Source organism: Podarcis vaucheri (assembly GCF_965113315.1).
Source record: "Podarcis vaucheri genome assembly, chromosome: 12".
Taxonomy (NCBI): Eukaryota; Metazoa; Chordata; class Lepidosauria; order Squamata; family Lacertidae; genus Podarcis; species Podarcis vaucheri.
In genome coordinates, this window is record NC_138750.1 from 40,567,371 (window position 1) to 40,594,171 (window position 26,801).

Sequence of the window (26,801 nt, forward strand, 5' to 3'; positions counted from 1 at the left end):
ATCTGGTGAACAGGGTTCGCGTCTCCACTCCTCCACATGCAGCTGCTGTGTGACCTTGGGCTAGTCACACTTCTCTGAAGTCTCTCAGCCCCACTCACCTCACAGAGTGTTTCTTGTGGGGGAGGAAGGGAAAGGAGAATGTTAGCCGCTTTGAGACTCTTTCGGGTAGTGATAAAGCGGGATATCAAATCCAAACTCCTCTTCTTCTATGATTTTAAAACTCTCCACGTGGAGCTTTCCCATAGAGAAATCTACATGTAAGTAGCCACCCCCTTGACCCATTGTTATGTATTTTTAGCCACCACTTCCCAGGGATTCACTTGGGACATGATGTCCCTTTCTTTTCAATCCATAACATTCATATGGATTGTGGACAGGAAGTGGTGACTGTCAGTGTGTCATGCTGAGCCAAGCATTACTTCCTCTACACCAGAGATGGGGAGCCTGTGACCCTCTAGATCTTGTTGGACTACAACTCCCACCATCCCTGCCCATTGACCATGGTGGCTACAGCCAATGGGCAGTGGAGTACAACAGCAGCTGGAGGGTCATAAGTTCCCTATCCGTACTCTATATCCTTGGATGCATTCATGGAAATGTACCATGGAGGCCGTTCTGGAGTGTCTTAACCAGGCTCTGCAGTAAGGCTAATGCTGGAGTGTGGCAACATCTGGACAAACTGGAGGATGGTGAAATTTGGGCGAGTTGGTGCTTTTTCTCTTTGCCTTTTCATCGCTTGCCATCCATATGTGACTGCTACACAGCCTGACTTTCTATTTGTCTTTGTATCTCCTCCCTGATCCTGTTCCTCCCTCACCCTGTCTCCTTTTTTCTTTACAGAGTACACATGGCTCCACCCCCACTCTAAAATCCTCATTGTCTTCCAAATTAAATCAATTACCCTATGCTTTACAGGCAGCAGAACTGATCAGGGATTGAAAGCCCAGGACAAGAGGAGAAAAATGCAATCAAGAGCCATTGCTTCTAAGAGTGAGAGCAAAGTATTTACTTAGAAAATATATACAGATCACGTACGCAGAAAAATCTCTAAGTGGTGCACATAAAATTATCAAAAAAGATAAAAGTCAGCAACACCTTTTTAAAAAAAAGAGTGTACATAAAATAATTATCAGTAAAGCACAATATAAAACCAGCTAAAACTTCTGAAAGCAAATGTACATTACTAAATTATATGACTAGGAAGACTTGATGAAACAAAGTTTTCAGCAGGTGTTTAATGTGGCAAGGACTGTGAATAGGCAGGGGCATTCTCTCAAGTAAACTGGTCCCAGGCTGTTAAAAGGCTTGGAGGGGTTGTCTATAGTTTGGGGATTTCAGTGAATAACTTTCTTTTTTAGCTTTACAAATGACAGTGACAGTTCTAATCATGGAGGGTAGTCTGTTCTCAGCTAGAAAACATATGTATAGAATTGTTCATTATCTGCAAAGCAAGAAAATGAACAATATGCAAGGAAAACACAATATAAATGTAAATAAACATCCATAATTCTTTCTTTCTTTTAATGGAGTGAAAGCAATTCTCTATTGAAGTATTTTTAAATCTCTTTTTCAACACAAGCTTTTTCTGCCTCTTAGCAGGGAATTGCTTCCACACGCCCACACACCTCCTCCAAACACTCAACCCCAAAAGTACAATAAAAGTACGATAAAAATGTTTTAGTCCTAGACATGTTGTGGTCCTACTGGAAGTTGCTTCTAAATTGCCACTTCTCTTTGCCATTTTTCTCTTGCTGTGGCTTCTCTTAAGGGAACACCTCAGAATAATTCTATCATAACATTTTTTTCCACAGGGAAATTGCCACTCTTCAGTCATTGCAAGACTAATATTAGGAAAAGGGACAATGTGGACCTGTGATATGGATGAAGAGCAGGCATCTACATTCCACTGGTTCCAGTGGAAACTTGCATAGATTCAGGGGAAAACCTTTGACATGTTTTGTGTCAGTTACTCAAATGCACCCTTTTCAGTGAAATGTTGTTGAAATAGCTCTGTCGATTAGGACAAATAAATGTATGTGATAATGAAATAACATTAGTACTGTAGTTGTAATAGTACCCACCCTTCACCAGCAGGTCCCTGGCTGGGTTACAATTTAAAATTCTGTATTAAAAACAAGTTGACCCTGAATGGGATGGGACTCACTGGCGCAAAATTCCACCACATCTTCCTCTGTTTTTGTCAGCCCATGGCAGCCATTTTGTGCTGGCACTCACAACACTTGTAGCAAGGTATGATTACTGGCACCTCAATTTTTTTTTACTAAAAAAAGAAGAAGAGAGCACAGGATATATTTGTTAGTTAACTATATTTCCTCAAATTTTTCAGCACCTTTTAAAATTTGAAGCAAGACTTCAATTTACATTTTGAAAAAGAATCAAGATACAGCTTTTGGGCTGTGTCCGGACTTAGTCATACCTGGAGTAGGTGCATTGAAATCAAGTTAGATCCAACCCAGTGGTTTCTTTTATTTTCATTTTTCCAGCAAGATGCAGCATGTGCTCTTTTTATTAGGGGGAAAACACACAGTTATATATTCAGTTCTTGTGGTTTCTTCAGACAAATGCAGAATAGGGATGGAATGTATGAAACAGTAAGCCATCATAATTTATTGCTTCAATGATGCCCTCTAACAGAAATGAGGGCTGCCTGGTTAAAATCAGTAAGCCCCACTGGACACAGTAGAGCAGGCATAGGCAAACTCGGCCCTCCAGATATTTTGGGAATACAACTCCCACCATCCCTAGCTAACATGACCATTGACCAGCGATGATGGGAATTGTAGTCTCAAAACACCTGGAGGGCCGAGTTTGCCTATGCCTGCAGTAGAGCTTACTACTGCATAAATATGCCAAGGAGTGCTCTGCAAGGCTTTAGTCCTATGCCCTTGCATGGGAGTTAGCCCTATTGAACACAGTAGGATTTACTTCTGGGTAAACATGCAGAGGATTGCACCATAACCGAGCGCAACCTTGGCTTGGAGTTCCACGTATTCACCGATATTCCACATACTTTGCCAAATGTTTTCTCTTTCTTCTGCAGTAATTCCTCCCATTCCTTTTTGTTTTTTGCTTCCTTTCCTTGGACTTCAGGTAAAGAAGCATCTTGTACTGATACAAATTATATGTACTCTGATCCTTAATAATTGCTTTCCTTCTAATTCAATTGCTGCTGTGACCATTTCATCCAGTCAGATAAAGTGAACAGTAGCCATTGATTTTTGCAAAGCCTCCAAAAATGTTGCACTTATCATAATGATTATCCTAAATGTAGATTCCTCTGCCCCTCCCAGTAAGAAAATAAATCCTTTGAGTTTACTGTCAGTATTCTCTAGACTCATTATTTTGTAAACTCTGTAATTCGTAGTGATCAGCGTACTTCCCAATGGCTGTAAAATTAAGAGCCAATGTTACTACGACAGAGGCAAACCTGTTTAGTTTGACCCTGGTCTGCCTCAACCATGTAAACAGGAACTATGGAGCATGTCCACATTTCAGTGCAACCTTCCCTAACCTGGTGCCTGCCAGAGATTGTCAGACTACAATCTCCATCATCCCCAACCATTAGTCATGCAGATTGGGGATGATGGGAGCTGGAGTAAAGTGATATTTACAGAACCCTAGAGGAGTGTTTAAAAAAGTGATTTCTCCCCCACACCTGCAGTCCAAAGTGGTGCATCCTATTCTCTAATTTCAGAATTCCACCACTGTTTTCCCACCTCATTCTGCTGCATGTGAACTGTAGGACCAGGCCTTGGTCATTGTGGGTGTATCCATCTGGTGTCCCTTAACTGATGGAAGGTGTCCATCAGCTGAACAGGAAGAAAGGCCATTTTTGGTGACTCCTGCCCACCCCCACCCCCGATACCCTTTAGTGGATCCCCCAAGATGAGGGAGAAGATTTGGATGCTGTGGGACTGCAAGAAGGAAAGACAATCTCAGAAAATTGCCTCCCTTCTCATTTTGCTGACTGATGCCTTCCGCCAGCAGAGAAATACCAATTGAATATCTGGCATCCAATAAATAATAATAATAATAATAATAATAATAATAATAATAATAATACAACAAACCTTTTATTTATATCCCGCCCTCCCCAGCCGGACTCAGAGCGGCTAATAAGAGTAAAATAATACAACATTCTAAAATCATTTCATTATAAATATATTCCATTATTAAGGACAATAGGACATGTTGTTGTAATATTTCTACTTTTACCTCACCATTTTCTTCCCTCGACATGAGTCAGATTTCTTCTAGGATACTGGTTTCAACTGGGTTCTGGAAAGCCCAGAAACGTTTTCCTCAGAAGCTTATTACCAGTGAGATGGTTGGCAATGGCATATATGTTTTCTTGAAAGGCAGTTTGCATCCTATTGCTGGTCTTCCCCTCCAGGAACAGGGAAAGCAGCAACATAGGAAACTGCCTTATACTAAGTCAGACTGTTGGTCCATCTAGCTCAGTACTACTGACACTGACTGGCAGTCTCTCTCCAGTGTTTCAGATAAGAGTCTTTCCCAATCCCTGGAGATGTTGGGGATAGAACCTAAAGTTCATCCTCACAGTGAGGCCCAACAGGCCCAGCCAACATCCCACACCCTGCATAAGCAGGAGTTTCATGACTGTCAGGCTTGTTGGTGTTCCCTAGAAGTGTTCCCTAAAGCTACAAAATATGAAATATGAATGGTTTCTAATAGCCGTAAGTGAAGACATTAGAGGTCTACTGTAGGATACCTACAGTTAATGTTTCCAAGTAACCTTCTCTGTCTTGATTTTGTTGATGAGTAATCTTCACTTTCAGAAAGAATGAACACTATTTCAGAGTGATGTGATAAGTGCAGCAGTTCTTGTTTCAGTGAAGAAATCCACTCAGTTTCCATTCTTTCTTTCTAAAAAAGGAATTGTAGTGAATTTGCAGTCTGAATAAAAAGTTAAGGCCGCAATAATTCTGCACACAGAGAGCACAGGAACTTCAGACAAAGCACTCCTAAATTAGGCTAATATATGTGTTTCGTTCCAAGGGAGCCAAGCAATAAAATCCTTGAAGCAACCATTACCATAAGGTAATTGACTGTATCTGCAAGTTAAACGTTCCAAGAAAGAGACAAAGTTATTTCCAACTGACAAGGTCAGTTATCACCTGTCTGCATCCCCACTGGTGAGTGTTACTGTGAGTAACTTTCAACTCAAAATAGCAAGCAAAACTCGGAAGGTTTTTCAAATTACCCTTTTTACATACTTCAAAATAAACAAATGTAACAAGCTTTTATTGCTATGTAGGCCCATGAGATTAATTGCAGCCTTGAAGTCTGACCTTCATCTTCACACACCTACTGGGGCATTGTATGGGGAGTTAACCAGCCCTGAGGACCCACTGTGGTGCAAGACCACTGCAACTGAGACCACTGATGACTTGAGATGGTGACTGGCAAGCACAGTCCCCCTGAACCAGGGCCGAGAGCTGTTTATCCTGAGACCACTGATGACTTGAGATGGTGACTGGCAAGCACAGTCCCCCTGAACTAGGGCCGAGAGCTGTTTATCCTTCAGGACCCCTCAAGGGGAGGTACCCCTTATTATCTATATCCTGAAGCCAAGGTGGAATGGTGACATGTCCTCTTAAAATGGTGGCATGTCCACTGGCCTGTCCGTACCCAAGATCTCACTAGGCTTTGAAAGATGAAGAGGCCCTGAGATCTTGTGGGAGGGTCGCCCTCTTCCTCCAGCCATGGTGTCCTTGGTGCAACCCTGCAAATCATTCAATGGTTTCAACAGGTTTGCTGGGCCACAATTTATTGTACACTCAAAGATTTCTCCTGACCATTGAAGGGGCCTAATGATCTAAGAGAAGTAGATGTTACTATTTTTAAGTGCCGTTGAGTGCTGTAATGATCACTTACAAAGGCTGCTGCAATTCCTGACCCGTAACCCAGATGTTTTATTTTTTAATAAGTTCAATTAATTTTTCAATTATCTGGAACGAGCTAAAAGAAGAGAATGGTAGCGGGGGATGAGACACAAGCTACTTTCAGGGAGATGGAGAAGACTGTCACTTTTTAATTAGCGAGGGCTTCCTGTGAGGCAAAGCTGCCTTGGAGACATTTTCTGAAGAGGCTGCCTTAGCCCTTGCACCAAGAAGATGTTGTCAGGACGATAATTATAACAAATATACAGACAGAACTCCTGGATGCTTTCAGACTAAAGAAGCATAATGAAACAGACGTGATAACTGAATGAACTCTCAGCTGACCCTCCTCGCTCCTTCTAGCAGGTGACAAAGGCCTCTAGCAGTAAGACAAGGGGAATTAAAATAAGAAAAGCTTGTAATAATTATGGAGGCCAGCAGGGAAATGAACAGTCTAAAAAGACAAGAAACAGCAAGGTGGAATTACTCAAGCAGCTTCATAAAGTACATTTATTTTGAAGTTTGCATAATGCCTGTTAAGGTGCGTTTCAGAATCCTTAAGGTAACAATGCAGATAAAGTTGGGGGCGGGGGTTTAAGCAAAAAGCAAAATGTTTTTGGGTTGTATCCATTAACGATTTGCACTAGTAGAAAGTGTTTCCACTTGTGCAAGGCAAGGCACCTGATTTTCACTGATTTCTCCCATCGTAGTGATGAATAGCATTATTAGTCTATGCTCTGGGGCAGTGGTGAAGGATACTGTCAGGGGATGGTTAGCTGCTTGTGCTTAAAATTGTGCCCCTTCAGAGTTTGTGCGACCCCACAAACCTCTGTGTGTGACAGAGCTCCTCAGACATGTCTGCTCTAGTCACTAGTAGAGTCTGACAGTGGCTGTCTGCGGAAGCGCTTCCAGCAAAGAAGTTCCTTAACGGAAACGCGTCTCCTGGACTCACGACGTGGCAGCTTCCGGCGCAGCATGGGTCTCCCTGCAGTTGCTTCTGACACCTCCCCGCTATTTTCGCTCGAAGTGTCTCTCACCCCTTTCTCTCCCCTGCTGCTTCCTGCCTGGGCTGCTGCGTCTCTCTCAGCATTACTGAGATCCTCCTCCAGAGACCCCGCGCTCCCCCTGCTGGTCCCTGCTTTGGCTGTTGACTCTCTCCCAGTCTCTGGGAGCCTTACCACTTCCCTTTCCTCCGATGTCAGTTCCCTGACATCCACCTCCCCTCCAGGGCCCCCCTCTCCCCCGCCCCTACTTTCTCCTCTGGGCGGTGAGGAGCTGAAACCCCTAAAAGAATCCTCTTCATCTTCAGACGTCTCGAACAATTCCCTCCATCGGTCTTCTTTCCGACTCGCTGAATCCTCCTCCACCTCGGAATCAGCGAACCCCTCCAACTCTTCTTCGTCGTCGGTGGTGGCGAAGTATTCCCTCCGGAACCTCGCCACTGGCTGGGGTTTTCTAGGGAATCTCTGATGAAAAGTTTCAATCAAAACCTCGTCATCTACCTCCTCTGCCCTGACCCAGGTGTTTTCCGACTCCGGCTCCCCTTCCCACATTACCAAATACTCTACTTGCTCTCCCCTCCACCTGGAATCGAGAATCTCCGCTACATGGTAGCTGTGTTCTTTTCCCTCCATAGCTGGTCCCCTATTGACCCTCCCCTCTCTGTCCCCTATATACGGTGACAGCAATGATCTGTGGAACACTGGGTGCAACTTCATGTGGTTCGGTAACCGGAGTCTGAAAGCCACTGGGTTGACCTGTTGCGTGACTTCAAATGGGCCCAGTCTTTTGGGTCTTAACTTCTTACAACCTCCTTTAAATGGTAACCCTTGGGTGGACAGCCACACCTGGTCCCCCACCCTAATGCTTTCCCCTTCCCTTCTGGTTTTGTCTGCCTGCCTCTTATATTCCTCCTTCGCCCTGTTTAAATTAAGTTGGAGCTGGCGATGGATCGCTTCCATTTCTTCAACGAACTGTTCTGCGGCAGGAACGCTCCAGTTCTCCCCCTCCCCCCCTGGGAAGGCTCGGGGATGACACCCGTGATTGGCCAAAAAAGGGCTCATCCCCGTGGACACGTTCTCTGCATTGTTATAGGCAAATTCTGCCAACGCCAGCTTCTCCACCCAATCATTCTCTCTGTCATTCACATAACACCTCAAATATTGCTGGAGGACACCATTAGCTCTTTCCGCCTGCCCATTGGTTTCTGGATGACGGGCAGTGGAAAAATTCACCTCTACATGCAATAAGCTCATGAGCTTCCTCCAGAACCTGGAAGTAAATTGTTTCCCTCGGTCCGAAACCACCCTCAAGGGGGCACCATGCAACCTAAACACATTTTCCACAAACAATTTAGCGGTTTCTTCTGCTGTGACCGCATGTGAGCAGGCTATAAAGTGGGCCATCTTGGTTAACAGGTCTACTACAACCATAATGGCTGTCTTCCCTTTGGACCTGGGCAGATCAGTCATGAAATCTATTGCCACTGCCTCCCATGGTCTTTCCGGCGTGGGTAGTGGTTCTAATAAACCTGCCGGTGCCCGCCTCTCCCCCTTGGCTCGTTGACATCGGTCACACCCTCTCACATATTCACGCACATCTTCCCTGACCTTGGGCCACCAGAATTCCCTGGTAACCAGCCACATGGTTTTGTGTTGCCCAAAATGCCCTGCTGTGGGGCTATCGTGCAGTTGCTTGAGTACCTTTTCCCTCAATTCCCCTTCAGGTATGTATAACGCTCCCTTGTAGTACAACGCCCCGTTTCTCTCCTCAAAACCCCCGGGTTTGTCTCCCTCCCCCCTGAGACCCCTGAGTTTGTCCTGGGCGTATTCATCCTGCACCGTTCCCTCTACCAGTTCCCTTTGCCCCACCAAAGCCGCCCCACACACCCAGCGGTCCTCGGGAATAACATGGGTCTCTTCGGGTGCACCCTCTCCCTCCAAATATTCAGGTTTGCGTGAGAGAGCGTCCGCCCTAACGTTCTCCGGGCCTGGTACGTAACAAATCTCAAAGTTAAATTTGGAGAACTCCTGGGCCCATCTCAACTGCCTTTGGTTGAGCACTCGCGCAGTTCTCCAATACTCTAGATTCTTATGGTCCGTGCACACTTGCACCTTCTGTTGTGCACCAATTAGTAGATGCCTCCATCTCCGGAAGGCCTCATAAATCGCAAGAAGTTCCCGGTCGTGCACCGTGTAGTTTCTCTCAGATTTGTTCAGCTTTCGCGAAAAGAAGGCACACGGTCGCCACTCTGACCCCTCCTTCCCCGGCTGCAGAAGAAGCACCGCCCCTATGGCTCTGTCCGAAGCGTCTGTTTCGACCCTCAGCTTTTTTTGTAAATCCACATGTAGAAGTTGTTCGTCAGAGGCGAAGGCCCTTTTCAGTTCCTCAAACGCTCGCTCCGCCTCCCCCGTCCAAACAAACTTCTTTTTGCTGCTGAGACAGTCCGTGATGGGCGCCGTCAGGTGGGCGAAGTTTCGGATGAACTTACGATAAAAGTTTCCAAACCCTAGGAACCTCTGCACATCCTTCTTGGTCTTGGGTGTTTTCCATTCCAGCACCGCTTGAACCTTGCTGGGGTCCATGGCCAACCCCTTGTCTGACAAGCGGTACCCCAGGAATTCCACCTCCTTGGTATGAAACTGACACTTTTCCAGTTTCACCCACAGTCTGTTGGCTTGCAGCCTGCTCAACACTTCTCTGACGTCTCTCACATGTTGCTCCTCATTCTCCGAATACACCAACACGTCATCTAAGAAGGCCACGCAATTCTTGTAGAGCAAAGGCCCCAGTACATGGTTCATAAAGGCTTGAAAACACGCGGAGCCTGTTTGTAATCCAAAAGGCATAACGAGGTATTCAAATGCCCCCAAAGGGGTGAACATGGTGGTCTTCCATTCATCCCCTTTCCTTATACGTATCAGGTTGTACGCCCCCCTTAGGTCCAGCTTTGTAAAAATCTTTCCTTTTCGCACCCTGGTCAAAATATCATCAATCCTGGGCATAGGAAAAGCCGCCGGCTCTGTCACTGCATTTAGGGCCCGAAAGTCACATACCAGCCTCGGCTTGTCCGTGTTTTTTTTATCCACAAAAAACACTGGGCTACCCCCCGCTGCCTTGGACTCTCTGATGAAGCCTCTCTTCAGGTTCTTGTCAATGAACGCTCGCAACTCCTGCATCTCCCTGTCTGACATGGCATACAACTTGCCTACAGGAAGCTGTGCTCCAGGGAGTAAATTGATCTGGCAATCAAAGGGCCTATGCGGGGGTAGTTGGTCCGCTTCCTTCTCGCTGAACACGTCGCTGAGATCAGCATACTGTGGTGGCACCTTCCCCTTCTCCATCACTTCCGTCCCTGCTAGGGTGGCTTGGGCCCCTGCTGACCCCTTTTCCGCCCTGCAGTGTTCTAAGCAGTGCGCGGAACCGAAGGAAACCACTCTTTGATGCCAGCCCACCAGCGGATCATGTAGGGCTAGCCAGCTCATTCCCAAAATAATGGGAGCGCCTCCCAAGGTGGCCACATTAAACGCTATCAGTTCTGTGTGCCTTGCCACCCTCATTATCATTGGGACGGTCTGCAAGCTGACGCCTCCTCCCAACAGTTCCCTGCCATCAATCGTGGTCACCTGCAGGGGGTTGCTTAAAGGGATAGTCTGTATCTGGTGTTCAGCAGCAAACTCCTTGCTCATGAAATTGCAGGAGCTGCCTGAGTCCAACAGCGCCTTTATTTTTAGGGGGTGTCCATTTTGCAGCTCTAGCGACACTTCAATCACTAGAGCAGGTCGAGGAGCTTCTGGCACTGGCACTTGGGGAAGGGGCACTTTCACTGCTCTTTGGCCTGGCTGCAGTGCCCTGCTGGCAACCAGGCGTTGGCTTTTACCTGCTCCGTTTCTCCCTGCTCTTCCCCCTCAACAGCTCCCACCATCCCTTGCCATTCCTTCCTCTGGGGGCAGACTCTGGCAAAGTGGCCTGGCTGTTGGCAGAGATAGCATTTCCGGGCTCCCTTTCCCTCCTTCTTCGCCCCCTCACTGGGCTTTGAAACTGCGCGCGCGCGGGCTGTTCCGATTTCCATCGGCTCTGCCGGCGGGAAAGCTGGCTCAGGAATGTCTGGAATGCGTAACTCCTTCCAACGTTCCCCTCTCCCTTCCCGCCTCTCCAAGGCTCTTGCCTCCTGGCGCGCTCCAATGGTCAGCGCAGATTTGGTCAGCTGATCCATAGACCCCGCCCTGGGGCTCCTGGCCAGCTCGTCTTTCACAGCTGAAGAAAGACCTTCTTCAAATAGCATCTGAATGGGTGCCGCCGATAAATCCCACCCCAATCTGTGAATCAGCATGGTAAATTCAGTCCAGTACTCACGGACAGATCTGCTTCCCTGCTTGCAAGCCATTAGCTGTCTGCGTACCGCCCCTTCCTCAATATCGCTGGAAAACATGATATCCATTGCACGAAAGAATTTCATAGTGTCCTTTAGGATATCGTTGTGCGTTGCCATCAGGGGTCGAACCCAGTCCCGCGCCCCCTTCTCAAGATGCCCAATTACGAACGCAACTCGCGATTCCTCATCAGGGAACTCATCAAACTGCACATTCAGAGCATATTGCATCTCAGTCCTAAAGGCATGGTAATCCTTGGGGTCCCCCCCAAACTTCTGCACCAATCCTGGTACCTTTCTGGGGAACTGAGTGGTTCTCCCCTTTTTGTCAGCATCCTGAGCCCTTCTCTCCTCGAGCCTCGCCGTCTGCAGCGCAAGTTGGACCTCCAGAGCTTGATACCTTTCTTCCAAGCTTGGACCAGCTCCAACCCCTGCGTCTCCGGTTCCGACTGGGTTGCTCATGATGCTTTCTCCTGCACAGGCAGCGTACAGAGACTGTCAGACTGCTGTCAGGGGATGGTTAGCTGCTTGTGCTTAAAATTGTGCCCCTTCAGAGTTTGTGCGACCCCACAAACCTCTGTGTGTGACAGAGCTCCTCAGACATGTCTGCTCTAGTCACTAGTAGAGTCTGACAGTGGCTGTCTGCGGAAGCGCTTCCAGCAAAGAAGTTCCTTAATGGAAACGCGTCTCCTGGACTCACGACGTGGCAGCTTCCGGCGCAGCATGGGTCTCCCTGCAGTTGCTTCTGACACCTCCCCGCTATTTTCGCTCGAAGTGTCTCTCACCCCTTTCTCTCCCCTGCTGCTTCCTGCCTGGGCTGCTGCGTCTCTCTCAGCATTACTGAGATCCTCCTCCAGAGACCCCGCGCTCCCCCTGCTGGTCCCTGCTTTGGCTGTTGACTCTCTCCCAGTCTCTGGGAGCCTTACCACTTCCCTTTCCCCCGATGTCAGTTCCCTGACAGATACAAATGTTCTGATGAACACTAGTGGACCCCTTGCTGATGAATTCAGCAGGTGAGGATCTGAGAACTCTAGAAAGAGAGCAGGTACATAGGTGGAGGTGGCTGCCATTGGGATTATCAATTCAAATATAGCAAAAGGTTGTCATGATTACGTCCTTGAAATGAACCCATCAATCAACCATCATGACTACCCGGTAATGGGTCTCACACATTCCAATGAGATTTAAGCATGACATGTTTTTTTCTGGATGAAGCCCATTTTGTGCCATGTTAAAGGTGGGGCTTGTCGATCAGAAGGTTGGTGGTTCAAATCCCTGCAATGGGGTGAGCTCCCATTGCTCGGTCCCTGCTCCTGCCAACCTAGCAGTTCGAAAGCATGTGCAAGTAGATGAATAGGTACCGCTCCAGCGGGAAGGTAAACGGCATTTCCGTGTGCTGCTCTGGTTCGCCAGAAGCAGCTTAGTCATGCTGGCCACATGACCCAGAAGCTGTCTGCGGACAAACGCTGTCTCCCTCAGCCAGTAAAGTGAGATGAGTGACCCAACCCCAGAGTCGTCCGCGACTGGATTTAACGATCAGGGGTCCCTTTACCTTTACCTAAAGTTGAAACTGTAGCAATACAAAGCTGCCTTTCCCTGAGTCATACCCACTGGTCCTTCCATCTCATATTCTCTACAAAGCAGCTCTCCATAGTTTCAGACAGAGATTCTCTTCCAGCCTTACCTAGAGATGCCAGGGGCTGAACCTGGGACCTTCTGAATGCAAAGGAGGTGGTCTGCCACTCAGCCATGGCCCCTCCATTTGGCCCTGATGTTGTTGGACTCCAATTCCCATCAGTCCCAGCCAGCATGGCCAGTGGCCAGGGATGCTGGGAGCTGAGGTACAACAGCATTTGAGCCATAGATCCCCCATCCCTGTGCTAGAAACTTGTGCTCACTGCAGCGCAGCTCACCTATAAAACAAAGTTGAGATGTGGGGTAACCTGCTATTTTGTGCCATGTCTCATTTGAGATTTTATCCTTAGTTCTGTAATGTTCTAAGGAACGGTTGTTGCTGTCAAAAGGAAGGGAAACAGTTATCAGTGGAACAGAGCTATAAAAGGATATTTCCTTTCTCTCCCCCTGGGCTGTTTGCAGCAAGAGAATATGCAATACCTCCATTTCTTTTGTTGTTCAGTTGGAATAAGCAGCTCAGCTGCCTCTTGAGGAATAAAAGAACCAAGAACTGATTTGCAATAGTGTTGGAATCTTTTTATTTTATTTACTTTTTAATGGCTGTGCTCATCAGCGGTTACTGAACTACCCAGGCAACAAGGCTGCAAATTTTCTGCTTCACTCTTTTTGCAAGAACAGGGGGAAGGATGCTTACCAAGGTTTTTTAAACACTTAGATAATAATGCAAATAATATTGCATTCAGTCAATGTTGGAAACCTTAGGATTTGGGTTTATCAGGTACAGTATTAAAAACAGCTTTTAAAACAGGTAGGTTTTTTTTGTTTCAAATACTGTAGTAATTTTTTTAAAAAACCTCTCTTGCTTTGGATCTCTGCATTACTGAGAGGATTAAATTAAATTATTAAACACGAGGAGTCTTCCATAAACTTTGACAATTGCAAATGTGGTATTTGTATTGGATACAGGGTTTTCTACTATCCAGGCTTGTAGTCTTGTGGATGCAGAGATGAGTTCAAAAACATTTAGTCACAATGCATCAGTGACTAAGCTTCTAGCCAGTTACAATTGCTTATTTGGTGCTTTGCTCTGCTTTTTACTCTTTGTTTCTGGTCGCTTGCTGGGGTGGTGGTGGGAATTGTTTTCTCCTGGTGGACTTGCCTTTTTGTCCCCACTATCAAGATAAAGTGTCACCAGGCAGATTAAGTTTAGCATGACAAAAGCACTCCAGTTGTTGGGGGAGGGGTTTCTAAGCCAAACTGCCAAGGATCCCTCCATCCAGCCTACTTCTGGGGAAAAAGCAAAGGAGCTGTAGATTTACTTTCCCAAAGCCTGAGAATTCAGTCTTTAAACAAAACTTGTGAAATTCCATTAGAACACAAGAAGTTTAAGAACTATGCAGCTTAGCATCTGGGGAAGATTTAAAGGAGAAATTCCAGGGGAAACACTTTTCAGAACAGTGAAATTTCAGTATATATGACATTTATTGGGGGGAAAGGAGGAAACAGATCACACAAACAGAATATAAAACCAAATCAAAGAGTCAATCTAACTGTCCTAGCAACAATTTAGCTAATTCTGTAGAGTCTTGGGTTGTAGAGAATGTGCAGAGTTCTTTGCAGAAAAGATGGCCTGAGAATACTAGCCTCTTGCAGAACATCTGTGGTCACCTAAATTGTATGGTTCTGAAGGAAACAAAGGTGATGTGATGCCCTACACATTTATGGGAATCTGATGCCAGTAAAAGTGTTTTATGAATCAGTGGCATCCCTGGTATAGGTAGTTCAGGTACCTAGTACAGTATGTATTTAAATGATGAGCCTAACTTCTTAATGGTTTTGAATTTCCATCATAAAAGTTCAGACCAGTTAGACTACTGTGTGGGAGAGAGGGAGAGAGGAGAAGGGATTAAATTGGAAAGGGGGATTGGAGATAAAACCAAGGCTATTGGTTTATTCAGGTGGTGGTCAGCAGGCATCCTGAGTGTCAGAAGCTTTAGATGATACTGTTGATCTTCTGTGGAATATGTTATACCCTTCTTCATGGAAGCACAATCAATTATGCAAATAAATCAAAACAAAAATATGCTCAATAATATGTCTAATTCAGATCACATAATTTATTAGTTTTCATTGGCACAAAATTTTGGGATACTTTGAATGCAGAATGTGGATTTTTCTTCTTGTTCAGGGATATTTTATTTGAGTTGGAGGATCATTGTTGTTATGTATATTTGCCATCAGACTATTAAACAACTCAACTTACTGTTCAGCTCAGTAGCGAAAGTCTTTGAAACTAATTATTACTGCAATTATACATGCAATCTTCCCCAGGCTGCAATAGCCTTTCCAGCTCTGAGTCAATTAATAAAATACCCTCTACCATGAAACTTCTACTAATAAATGATAGTCACTTTTTTTTTTTTACTGGCAATGAATTGGCTTTTAATTTTTATTCTGTTCCTTTATGAGGAAGTTAATATTTAATAATTCATGTTTCTGCTGCCTCTAACTAAAAGATGGACAGATGTAGAAGAAGGTAGTCAATATTCAGGTACTCCTGAAGTTTACTTACATTTCAGAGAAGTGTCCAACAGTTAAAATCCTCTTCCTATAAGTCAGGGGCATCAGGCCAGGTACACAATACTCTGAAACAAACTTTTTCATTACTAGGGATCCCAAGGTCCTGGGGTGCAGGGACTTGAACCCCTTTCCATAGAGTCAGTGGCACAAACCACCTCTAAAACCCTGTTTAAGGATAGCACACCCCAATATAGTCCTTTTTAGGGGGGAATCCTAAAGGATTAGAACAGAAGATGGGCTTTCCAGTGAAAAGCAGGTGGAACAACTGTCCTGTTTTTGTGATGACAGAAAATAGGCTCTATATTCTATGATGTTGGAGGAGACTCTTGAGAGTCCCATGGACTGCAAGAAGATCAAACCTATCCATTCTGAAGGAAATCAGCCCTGAGTGCTCACTGGAAGGACAGATCATGAAGCTGAGGCTCCAGTACTTTGGCCACCTCATGAGAAGAGAAGACTCCTTGGAAAAGACCCTGATGTTGGGAAAGATGGAGGGCACAAGGAGAAGGGGGCGACAGAGGACGAGATGGTTGGACAGTGTTCTCGAAGCTACCAGCATGAGTTTGACCAAACTGTGGGAGGCAGTGGAAGACAGAAGTGCCTGGCATGCTCTGGTCCATGGGGTCACGAAGAGTCGGACACGACTAAACGACTAAACAACAACAACAATGATTATGAAAAGACAGTCTTGATAGTAAAAGAATTAGCAATTAGATATTAGCCCTTGTGAAGTAGAAGAAATGGGGCTTTATAGTAGGCACCATGTGACTTAAACTGCAGGTGGGAAACATGTGGCTCTCCAGAGGTTGTTGTGGCCCTCCAATCACCATGGCCAATGGCCATGGAAGATGAGAGTTGTAGTCCACCAACAATGCTGAAGAAGCACTACTTGTAAACTACTTTTTAGCCTAATTTGGTATTTCACAGCACTTACATTAATAAACAACAACATCTGGAGGGCTACAGTTTGACTTAACACATGGATGTGAAAATGCTAATGATATTAATATTTTTGGTATTTTACCTTGTTTCTAAGTTTTGATGGATTGTCTAATTAAAGTGTTTATAAGCCAATTACTATTAGATATCTTTTTAAATAAATCTAAGCAGTCTGCAACTTAAAAATAAAGATCACCATTAAAACAAAGAATACTATAAAACCAGTAAAATTCAGGGAATTTAGACAAATGAAGGTCCAAACAGGGGCAGGCAATATTTCAGGTAGAATTCAGGTAACATGAAGTCATATTATTAATACTATAGCTTTGTATTTATTATTTGCTAAAATAATATTGTTTGCCAAAATAGCACTGTTATGTATTTCAGCATTCAGAAAACATGACACACAGTTGCTCTGGTGAGAGAAATCTTTGTGGACTGGCTTTTCCCTGCTGCCTCCATCAATGACTATGTCACTTTTTAACACGCTTTATGAAAATATACATTGATATAATAAGAAAGACACATTCAGTTATAGAAGAACTCCATCAATGTCGTTTTTAATTGAGAGCGGTCAGAGCTGTCACGGGACTGTCACTTCTATAATGGACATGTTGAAACATGGAGGAATTACTAAGGCGATACAGACAGAAGTCTATGAAACTGACTGAGTGCTGGGGAGGGGCTGCAGCTCAGCAACAGATCATCTGCTTTGCATGCAGAAGGTTCCAGGTTCAGGTCCTGGCATCTCCTGGTAGAGGCCCTTGTCTGAAATCCTGCTCTGAGTTACCTAGACCAGTAGTCTGGTTCTGTATAAGGCAGCTCTCCCTCTGATCTATGCACCAAAGGAACATAGATCAACAAACCTGGAACCATCCACAATTGTAAATTATGGCTGAAACAAGATGAATGAGCTGCCAATATGCTTTGAGACCAAATTTAAGGTTTTACAGTTAGCAAGACAACTTGGGAGGAGGATATTCCCTACATACCTGCCGATAACTGTGGACGCCTGGAAGGGCCCTTCTAGAGGGGGCCACGTGTGCTGGAGGTTTGCTCCATGGTAGCTTGGACTAGATCCTTCAAGACAGTAACACCTGCCCTGTGGAACGCACTACCAGTCGAAACTTACTGACAGGCTGCAATGTTGTGTGCATTTCATCAGATGCTAAAAACTTATTTGTTTTTACAGGTTTTCCTAGAAGGATGAGTTCTTACTTGTTTTATTTTGTTGCTGTATACCATGGGTAGGCGAACTAAGGCCCGGGGGCCGGATCTGGCCCAATCGCCTTCTAAATCCAGCCCACGGACAGTCCGGGAATCAGCGTGTTTTTACATGAGTAGAAGGTGTCCTTTTATTTAAAATGCATCTCTGGGTTATTTGTGGGGCCTGCCTGGTGTTTTCACATGAGCAGAATGTGTGCTTTTATTTAACGTGCATCTCTGGATTATTTGTGGGGCATAGGAATTCGTTCATCCCCCCCAAATATAGGCCTGCCCCCCACAAGGTCTGAGGGACAGTGGACCGGCCCCCTGCTGAAAAGGTTTGCTGACCCCTACTATATACAGAATTACTGTTGGCATCTGTTTCAGGAGACAATGGAGGAGTGCACCTTTGGGGGTAAAGTCAAACTGTTGGGCAGTTGCAGTGCCTGCTGTGGCTGTAGAGACCGATATGAGACAGAGACATGTTTTGTTCCAGCTGGAGCAGATGAAGGCATCCAGTTGTGCTGCTGCAGATGCACCAAGGCATTTCTTCTCTCTGTGCTCTTCCCACTGTGGTACTGTTGTGATGTTCACTGTGATTTAGAAATATTCCTAATATTAACAAACCACTACAATACTCTTAATTCAGGATTTCCCAAACTTGGGTCTCCAGCTGTTTTTGGACTACAATTCCCACCATCCCTGACCACTGGTCCTGCTAGCTAGGGATTGTGGGAGTTGCAGTCCAAAAACAGCTGGAGACCCAAGTTTGGGAAACCCTGCTCTAATTTAATTTCTGTTTTCCCATCCTGTTCTGCTCAAAAGTGAGCATTCTCTTCCTAAAGAAAATAATATTGCCAAATTCCTAACCATCAGGTAAACCAAACTTGTTTTTCAGAACTGAATTTCTCCCTGCAATGCCTCTGGCCTTTAAAAAGGAAATTTATTTGCTACTGCCTATAAAACTTTACTACTTTGTTGCAATGTTTAATTGCATTACTGTCGAACAGAGCCTCAGGAATGTGTACATCAAATCCCACTATTAAATCTGACATTCCTAATCTATAAAATATATACACACGGTTCCAGTTTGTCATTTATGATATCTTCTTTAGAATACAAATCAAAACAAAGCATTTGTATGCACATATGGGAGAAATTGTAAGGTGTGGAGGGATGCCTTGGTGTCCATGGTGAATCACACAGCAAACAAGGGTTTTCATTTGAATGACTTTCATAGGACCTGTATGTTCCTACTGCCTGTATTCCAGAGAGTTACCGTATATGTGCAAATGGCTCACACTGGGCAAGTGATATAAGCACCTTAGCTCTTTCCTTTCTGATAGCTCCCCGCAGAGAAACACTGCTGGATATCATCCTACGTGTTGAATTGATATAATTTCTTTAGGGTCACTGACATTTCTTAAAGAGAGGCCTATGCTCTGTGATAATTAAACCAAAACATATTGCCATTATCTGTCTCAGTAATAATGTGGGGTTTCCCCCCCTCCAAGGTGTAATGGGCTGATCAAATATTTAAGGAACTTAGCAATATTTCTTAAGGTTGTGACTACAAGTTTCAGAAAAGGCTTGTCTTCACAATCAAGCACCGTTTAGCTCTATTTTATATGCCTAAATAAGCATGAAATCCCATCTTCTTGTGCCCTACACAGGTCATGACTGAACTGTGAAGTCTTCCTGTCAGGATCTAGAGTCCTGATTTCATTTACAAGCCCACATACCTTAGAATAGAGGACCTAGGATCTCTTGATGTTGCAGAGGGTCATGCAGCTTACATCATCATCTTATCTACCCCTGAAATAGTGTCTGAAGCTAGTCTAAGGAGCTGCTATCCCAACCCGAATAACAGGCTAGATCTCAGCAGCTCAATCCTAACCATGTCTACTCATAAGTAAGTCTCACTGAGTTCCATGAGACTACCAAGGAAATACATATAGGATTACTCTTAACTGGGACAAAGCCCCATTAATATCAATAGGACTTCTGAGTAGACATGGTTAGAATTAGACTATTAGGGTTCAGTCCAGTGTAAACAGGTGCTTCAGACACCATCAGTATCTACAAATTAAAGCAGGCATGAGGAACCTGTGGCCTTTCAGATGAATGTTGGACTCCATCTCCTGTCATCCCTGACTGCAAGCTGCGCTGGCTGGGACTGATGGGAGCTGGAATCTGACAACATCTGGAAGACAACAGATTCCACATCCCTGGTGTAAGCTGCTCCTGCAGCATTTAGCTTAGTGACTTCACTGTGTTAGTTATAGCAATTTTTTAAGGTTTATATTCTTTCCCTCAGATAGCTGCATTTTAAAGTCAGGTCCATTTTTCTACCCTCACCCCCTCATTTGTCATACTAAATCTTCATACTGTCAAAACTAGCCCAGACTTTGGTAATGGACATGTCAGTCTTCATCTCTCCAATGACCGCAGTTTTCTCTCACCTCCATGTTTTCCCATCATTGGCTCATCATGCCATCTGCCTTTCTCTCTCTTGTATATTATCAGCCACAAAACCACTTGGCTCATTCTTCCTTTTCAAACAAACATTCTGAATTTAATTACTAAATGGAAGAGTTGGCAGATCAGTTAGCTTTCCTCAGGGTAAAATGTTGTCCCTTAAAGCAAGAAAGAAGAACCGATCAAAGAATTATCAGAGCTACGAAGGCAGCTGCATATAAGACTTGTATTTATGCTTTGAAATGCTAAAACAGTAGCATTCACTTTGTTGGGCACACAGCGGGCACCTAGTCAACAGGAGGTGAATGGTACCACTCTGGTGTCCATAGGTGGGCTTTCACTTTGGTGAATGTCCAACAACCTTAAGATGAATGCATGAAGAAATACTGACTTTCTTTTTTGTGATTACCAAGCTCAAAGAAGCATTTCCCTGAAAATCTGCCTTAAAACTGCACAGTGATCTCATGGTCACTGGCTGGATTTGTAACTGGCTGACTGACCGAACCCAAAGGGTGCTCATCAATGGTTCCTCTTCATCCTGGAGAAGAGTGACTAGTGGGGTGCCACAGGGTTCTGTCTTGGGCCCGGTCTTATTCAACATCTTTATCAATGACTTGGATGATGGACTCAAGGGCATCCTGATCAAATTTGCAGATGACACCAAACTGGGAGGGGTGGCTAACACCCCAGAGGACAGGATCACACTTCAAAACGACCTTGACAGATTAGAGAACTGGGCCAAAACAAACAAGATGAACTTTAACAGGGAGAAATGTAAAGTATTGCACTTGGGCAAAAAATAATAATGAGAGGCACAAATACAAGATGGGTGACACCTGGCTTGAGAGCAGTACATGTGAAAAGGATCTAGGAGTCTTGGTTGACCACAAACTTGACATGAGCCAACAGTGTGACGCGGCAGCTAAAAAAGCCAATGCAATTCTGGGCTGCATCAATAGGAGTATAGCATCTAGATCAAGGGAAGTAATAGTGCCACTGTATTCTGCTCTGGTCAGGCCTCACCTGGAGTACTGTGTCCAGTTCTGGGCACCACAGTTCAAGAAGGACACTGACAAACTGGAACGTGTCCAGAGGAGGGCAACCAAAATGGTCAAAGGCCTGGAAACGATGCCTTATGAGGAACGGCTAAGGAAGCTGGGCATGTTTAGCCTGGAGAAGAGGAGGTTAAGGGGTGATATGATAGCCATGTTCAAATATATAAAAGGATGTCATATAGAGGAGGGAGAAAGGTTGTTTTCTGCTGCTCCAGAGAAGCGGACACGGAGCAATGGATCCAAACTACAAGAAAGAAGATTCCACCTAAACATTAGGAAGAACTTCCTGACAGTAAGAGCTGTTCGACAGTGGAATTTGCTGCCAAGGAGTGTGGTGGAGTCTCCTACTTTGGAGGTCTTTAAGCAGAGGCTTGACAGCCATATGTCAGGAGTGCTCTGATGGTGTTTCCTGCTTGGCAGGGGGTTGGACTCGATGGCCCTTGTGGTCTCTTCCAACTCTATGACTCTATGACTCTATGATTCTATGATTCTATGGTAAGATGTGATTTAGCAAGAAAATTCTGGCAGAGAAACTCACATAGAAGAATAGTATCACTAAAATATTAATTGAAGAATTTTTGGGGGAGGGAGGATACTTTTATTTCCTTTATTTTATGTCATGGTATTGGGGCAGGGCTACATGATCCTATAAAGAGACACAGAGTTCCTGATCAACTTCAGAAGTTCTGCCCAAATATAATCTGCCTGCAGGAAACACACCATGATAGGCCAACACGCTTGCTGGCTCACAGATACTTTGGGGAAGATTTCTCAGCTCCTCAAGAAGTGTAATTATTGATGTGGCTGCAATTATTGATGCACCTTTCCTGTTCAGGGTCAAGCGAGATCTTGAGGGGGGATTACATATTCTTGAAGGGAAAATAGGGACCAAAATCCTTAACTATTGCTTCTATCTTAGGTCCAAACTCCCACTAGTGGAGGTTTTTAGTGTGTATGGCTTTTCCTTTCAGAGAAATTGAAGGAGGGTGAAATCTTGATTGGTGGTGATCCTGATATGTCACATTGTGAGGGTTTGGGCAGCAAGGGTTGAGAAACCCCAACCCTAGCTGTCAACTTTTCCCTTTTCTTGCGAGGAATCCTATTCAAAATAAGGGAATTTCCTTTTTAAAAAGGGCAAAGTTGACAGCTATGACTCCAACTTCTCTGTTCAGGGTGTCTTTTAGTCTTCCATGGACACATGGCAGGAGATACATTCTGCTGACCTAGGTTTCATTTTCTGTTCCTCTCAATATGGGTCCCTCTGCATAATCAATTATGTCTCAATAGACTGTTCTTTCCATGACAGCTTGAAGGGGGGTGTAGCCCCCAGGAAGATAGATAATAATTAACCTTTGGATTCTGGGCACTAAGCAGGAATCCCCTGTATGGTATCGGAAAAATACTCTCCTAGCACGTCAGGAATCAGTGCAGGCGTCAAGTGATGTGATACAACAATAGGTAAAGGTAAAGGGACCCCTGACCATTAGGTCCAGTCGTGGCCGACTCTGGGGTTGCAGCGCTCATCTCGCTTTATTGGCCAAGGGAGCCGGTGTACAGCTTCCAGGTCATGTGGCCAGCATGACTAAGCCGCTTCTAACGAACCAGAGCAGCACACGAAACGCGGTTTACCTTCCCGCTGGAGCGGTACCTATTTGTCTACTTGCACTTTGACGTGCTTTCGAACTGCTAGGTTGGCAGGAGCAGGGACCAAGCAATGGGAGCTCACCCCATCGCGGGGATTCGAACCGCTGACCTTCTGATTGTCAAGTCCTAGGCTCTGTGGTTTAACCCACAGCGCCACCCATGTTTAATTGTAATAGGGATTCCTCCTGCCCTGTTGTATGGGACTCTATGCAGTCCTGAAGGGAGTGGCAATAAATGAATAATCTAAACAATGCTGCTCCCCTGTTTTTACCTCCCCTTTCACCATATATCCAATTGTGATGGGACATGAAGCAGGGACTCTCATGCCAGTCTTAACACTCAGGTAGATTCATATGAGAGATGGATCCTTGTTGTAGGTAGTTTACTTGCACATGCTATTTCTGTGATACGATGACATGAGCACAGATATACTGCGGTCATACCACTATAATAATATATAGTAAGACTCGAACTTTACTTACATAAAATGGAGGTTTTTCTTTACTGTGTAAATCTCATTAATTTTTAGTGCAACACATCTCTAAAATAAGGTCCGGATATCCATTTACAAAACAGACAAAGCTGCTAGCATTTATAACTTTCTCTAGCTATTTTATGTTCTAACATTTTATCCATTATTACTCAACAAGCTTCTCACTAATTTGATAATTAAATGACCTGTTTGTGTTTTTTTCTGCAGAAAAGCAATGGAACTATTCTGTTATTGAATCTGATAAGCTCTTTCTTCATATGATTAGAAATGCTAAGGGAGGATTTTTCATTTCCAGTTCGCAAAGGCAAACTTTTAAAGAAATAAATAAATAAATGCAGAGATAAATGAGGGAATCTGCGCTGTTTTAATGGCGTTTGACTCATAAAAGTGTCTAAGTGGTGTTTGAAATAAAAAAATATGAGTTATGCATTCATAAAAGACATACAGATTTGTTCCCTGCTGAAAACGACTTGCATATTTGGAATGAGAATAGTAATAAGATTTCTTCTAATTAGAAAACTAATCATATTTCCCCCACCAATCTAAGCCCTGTTAACTCATGATACCAAAACCTGGTAAGATGTTGTTCCATGATGGAAAAAATGGTGGGATAAAAATGAATTAAATAAGAAATAAATAAACTTGAGTATACCTAAAATAGCTCCTGTGATCCCATGTGTTTTTTCAGAGAAGAGGGAGAGCAATTTCTGAAAAAAACAGATGGGATCCCAGGAACTATTTTAGGTTCACTCAAGTTTGTTTATTTCTTATTTAATTCATTTTTATCCCACCATTTTTCCCATCATGGAGCGACATGCCAAAAACAAACACACATGAGGTGAAGGTACCCGTGTGTGTGCCACAATGGTCAAATTATCTCTGCCCAGTAAGGGGTGCACTGGATGCGCCAGCCAAAGCTGTTGATAGGTGTCTTTTACTACGGAGGCCACCTGAGTCTACATGGACAAAGATGGCTCCAAGAACCCCCCCAAACTGCTTATCTGTTTTTTTCCAGAGGGAGTGCAATGCCATCTAGAACAGGCAGATCCCCCAATTCTTGAACCAGGGAACCACTTGCCCACAGTGTCCTAGCAGGATTCAGCTTCAGTTTATTGACCCATATCTACTCCATAAAGTGCAGTGGTTCAGCTTACGCATAGCCTCTCTTTAGATTTAATAGAAGAGTAGAGCTGAGAGTCAATAGTATACTGATGACACTGTGTCCCACACCTCCTGATGATTGTTCCCAATGGTTTTGTGTAGATATTAAATAGCATTGTGGACAAAATAGTGTCTCGAGTCATCTGGCAACTAAGCTACCAAGATGTAGGTGTGAGTCTCCGGTACCAGTCATGCGGGTAGAAGCAAAACCATCATAAAACTGTGCTTCCAACACACAAGCCATGGCCCTGCCCATCCGTCAAAATGGACAGCATCTTCTTCGTGTCTTTTTGTTGTTTAGTCGTGTCCAACTCTTCGTGACCCCATGGACCAGAGCACGCCAGGCACTCCTGTCTTCCACTGCCTCCCGCAGTTTGGCCAAACTCATGCTGGTAGCTTCGAGAACACTGTCCAACCATCTCGTCCTCTGTTGTCCCCTTTTCCTTGTGCCCTCCATCTTTCCCAACATCAGGGTCTTTTCCAGGGAGTCCTCTCTTCTCATGAGGTGGCCAAAGTATTGGAGCCTCAGCTTCAGGATCTGTCCTTCCAGTGAGCACTCAGGGCTGATTTCCTTCAGAATGGAGAGGTTTGATCTTCTTGCAGTCTATGGGACTCTCAAGAGTCTCCTACAGCACCATAATTCAAAAGCATCAATTATTTGGCGATCAGCCTTCTTTATGGTCCAGCTCTCACTTCCAAGCCATGGCCCTGCCCATCCGTCAAAATGGACCGCATCTTCTCCATGTCTTATATCTTTCAAATTCTAGGCTATTCTAATTATACATCCTGAAGGTAGGTTTCACTGGGCTGCAAATCACAAGGACAAAGTGTCTCTTGAAGAGCTATGGAAAGAGTTGGGACTAATAAGGAAGCTGACGGGAAGAGGGAGAGGACCTTCTGCTGCCTGTGATGAATGAACTATTTGGTATATGGGAGCTGCTTCAGGCTATGCAAGCCAAATAAGGTGAGGTAGTATAACCTCTTGGTTGGGCTTCAGCTCTTTGGCTCTGGGCAACTAACTATTCATATCCTATATAGAAAATGGAAAAATTACCTACCACTACAAGAATGTGTTGGAAGGATAAACGAGGTAAACTTTATTGCAGATTAACATATCCTTAGGGATTGCAATTATGGCAATAAATCTAAAAGAGCTTGTGAGGTAATATATGTTCATAATAAAGTATTTAGCTCCTATCCATAATCTCATGAGCAGAAGGGGAAGAGAGGTTTGGTGAAGAAAACAACATAATTAACAACCCACTTAATGGCAGGCATTACTACAGCTCTCCAGAAGAATATGTGACAAAACCTGAAATGCTTAGAAAGCATTTTCAAAATAAATTTTATATACGTTGTGGCATGATTGCTAAACACCAATAAATATGAATGGTTGGTGTTTCTTTTTTGTGTGTTTTTTTGCAAGTGCAGTAAAGCACTTTATTTACTCTAAGCAAATGAATGACAAGGGTCATGATTTAAGACAATGATCTGGATAAAATTTATTAAGCAAGAGATTTGTGTAACTGGATTCTGAACTAGTTGTGTTTTAACTCAGAGGTGTGTTTTAACTCACTGACCCTGACTTCCTGTTAGGTGTTCTTCATTCAGCAACCTTAAACACCTTTCTGCATATGAACAGAATCCTGATTCTCAAGGATGTTTTCATGGCTAACAGAGAGGCTATATCACAACCAGCATAATGCAATCAAGATATGTTATGGTACTTTGTGATGGATTTCACAGCTGCCATGGCAAAGATCCAAAGACATAGCTGCAGTCACACATGAGGCTTAGGCTATTTTAGTTAAATTGTTGGCTTTTCTCCTTTTGAATGGCTGACCCCAAATGCCCGAAAGAGTAAGAAGTCTTAGTTGCAAAAGCAGATTGCTTTGTGGCATGTTGTGGTTTGAAAACAATAAGCCTAAGGTCTTGCCAAGCATAATAAACTGTAGTTTTGGGCATCTTTGGATTGTGGCTAATGTTACTGCGTTATATAAATGTTGTTATAAGGATGTTGCGGCATCCTTTTTGCATGCAGGAGAGGAACTTGTTTAAAAACTGCTTTCATTCTGTGTTCTTTTCTGATGCAGTTGATTTTAAGGAACACCCACCCTCTTTTGTAGGAACACTCATGGAACGTAATGACCATGTCTATTTACAGCTACACAGAACCCAGTAGACATTATAGATAATGTGTGTGTAAATGATTTGTTAGTGACTTTCACTTTGAATCATTGCAATTAGATGTTTGAGGGGGTTGTTTTATTAAAAACATTAATCCCAAGCAACAGCTTTCTTTTTACTGGGGGTTG

General features: G+C 44.2%; 1 long non-coding RNA gene across 6 annotated transcripts in view; it reads right to left on the minus strand.

Moving 5' to 3' along the window:
- Window positions 1-26,801, minus strand: part of LOC309515654 — a 97,647-nt gene that overhangs the window by 5,562 nt on the left and 65,284 nt on the right. The window contains exon 6 of one of the 6 annotated variants that reach the window (XR_014212595.1): window positions 19,835-20,291. The exons of the other annotated variants lie outside the window; for them this stretch is intronic. This is a non-coding gene — a long non-coding RNA (uncharacterized lncRNA). Of the gene's footprint in view, window positions 1-19,834; window positions 20,292-26,801 lie in introns of those variants that run through there. 6 annotated transcript variants of the gene reach the window in all.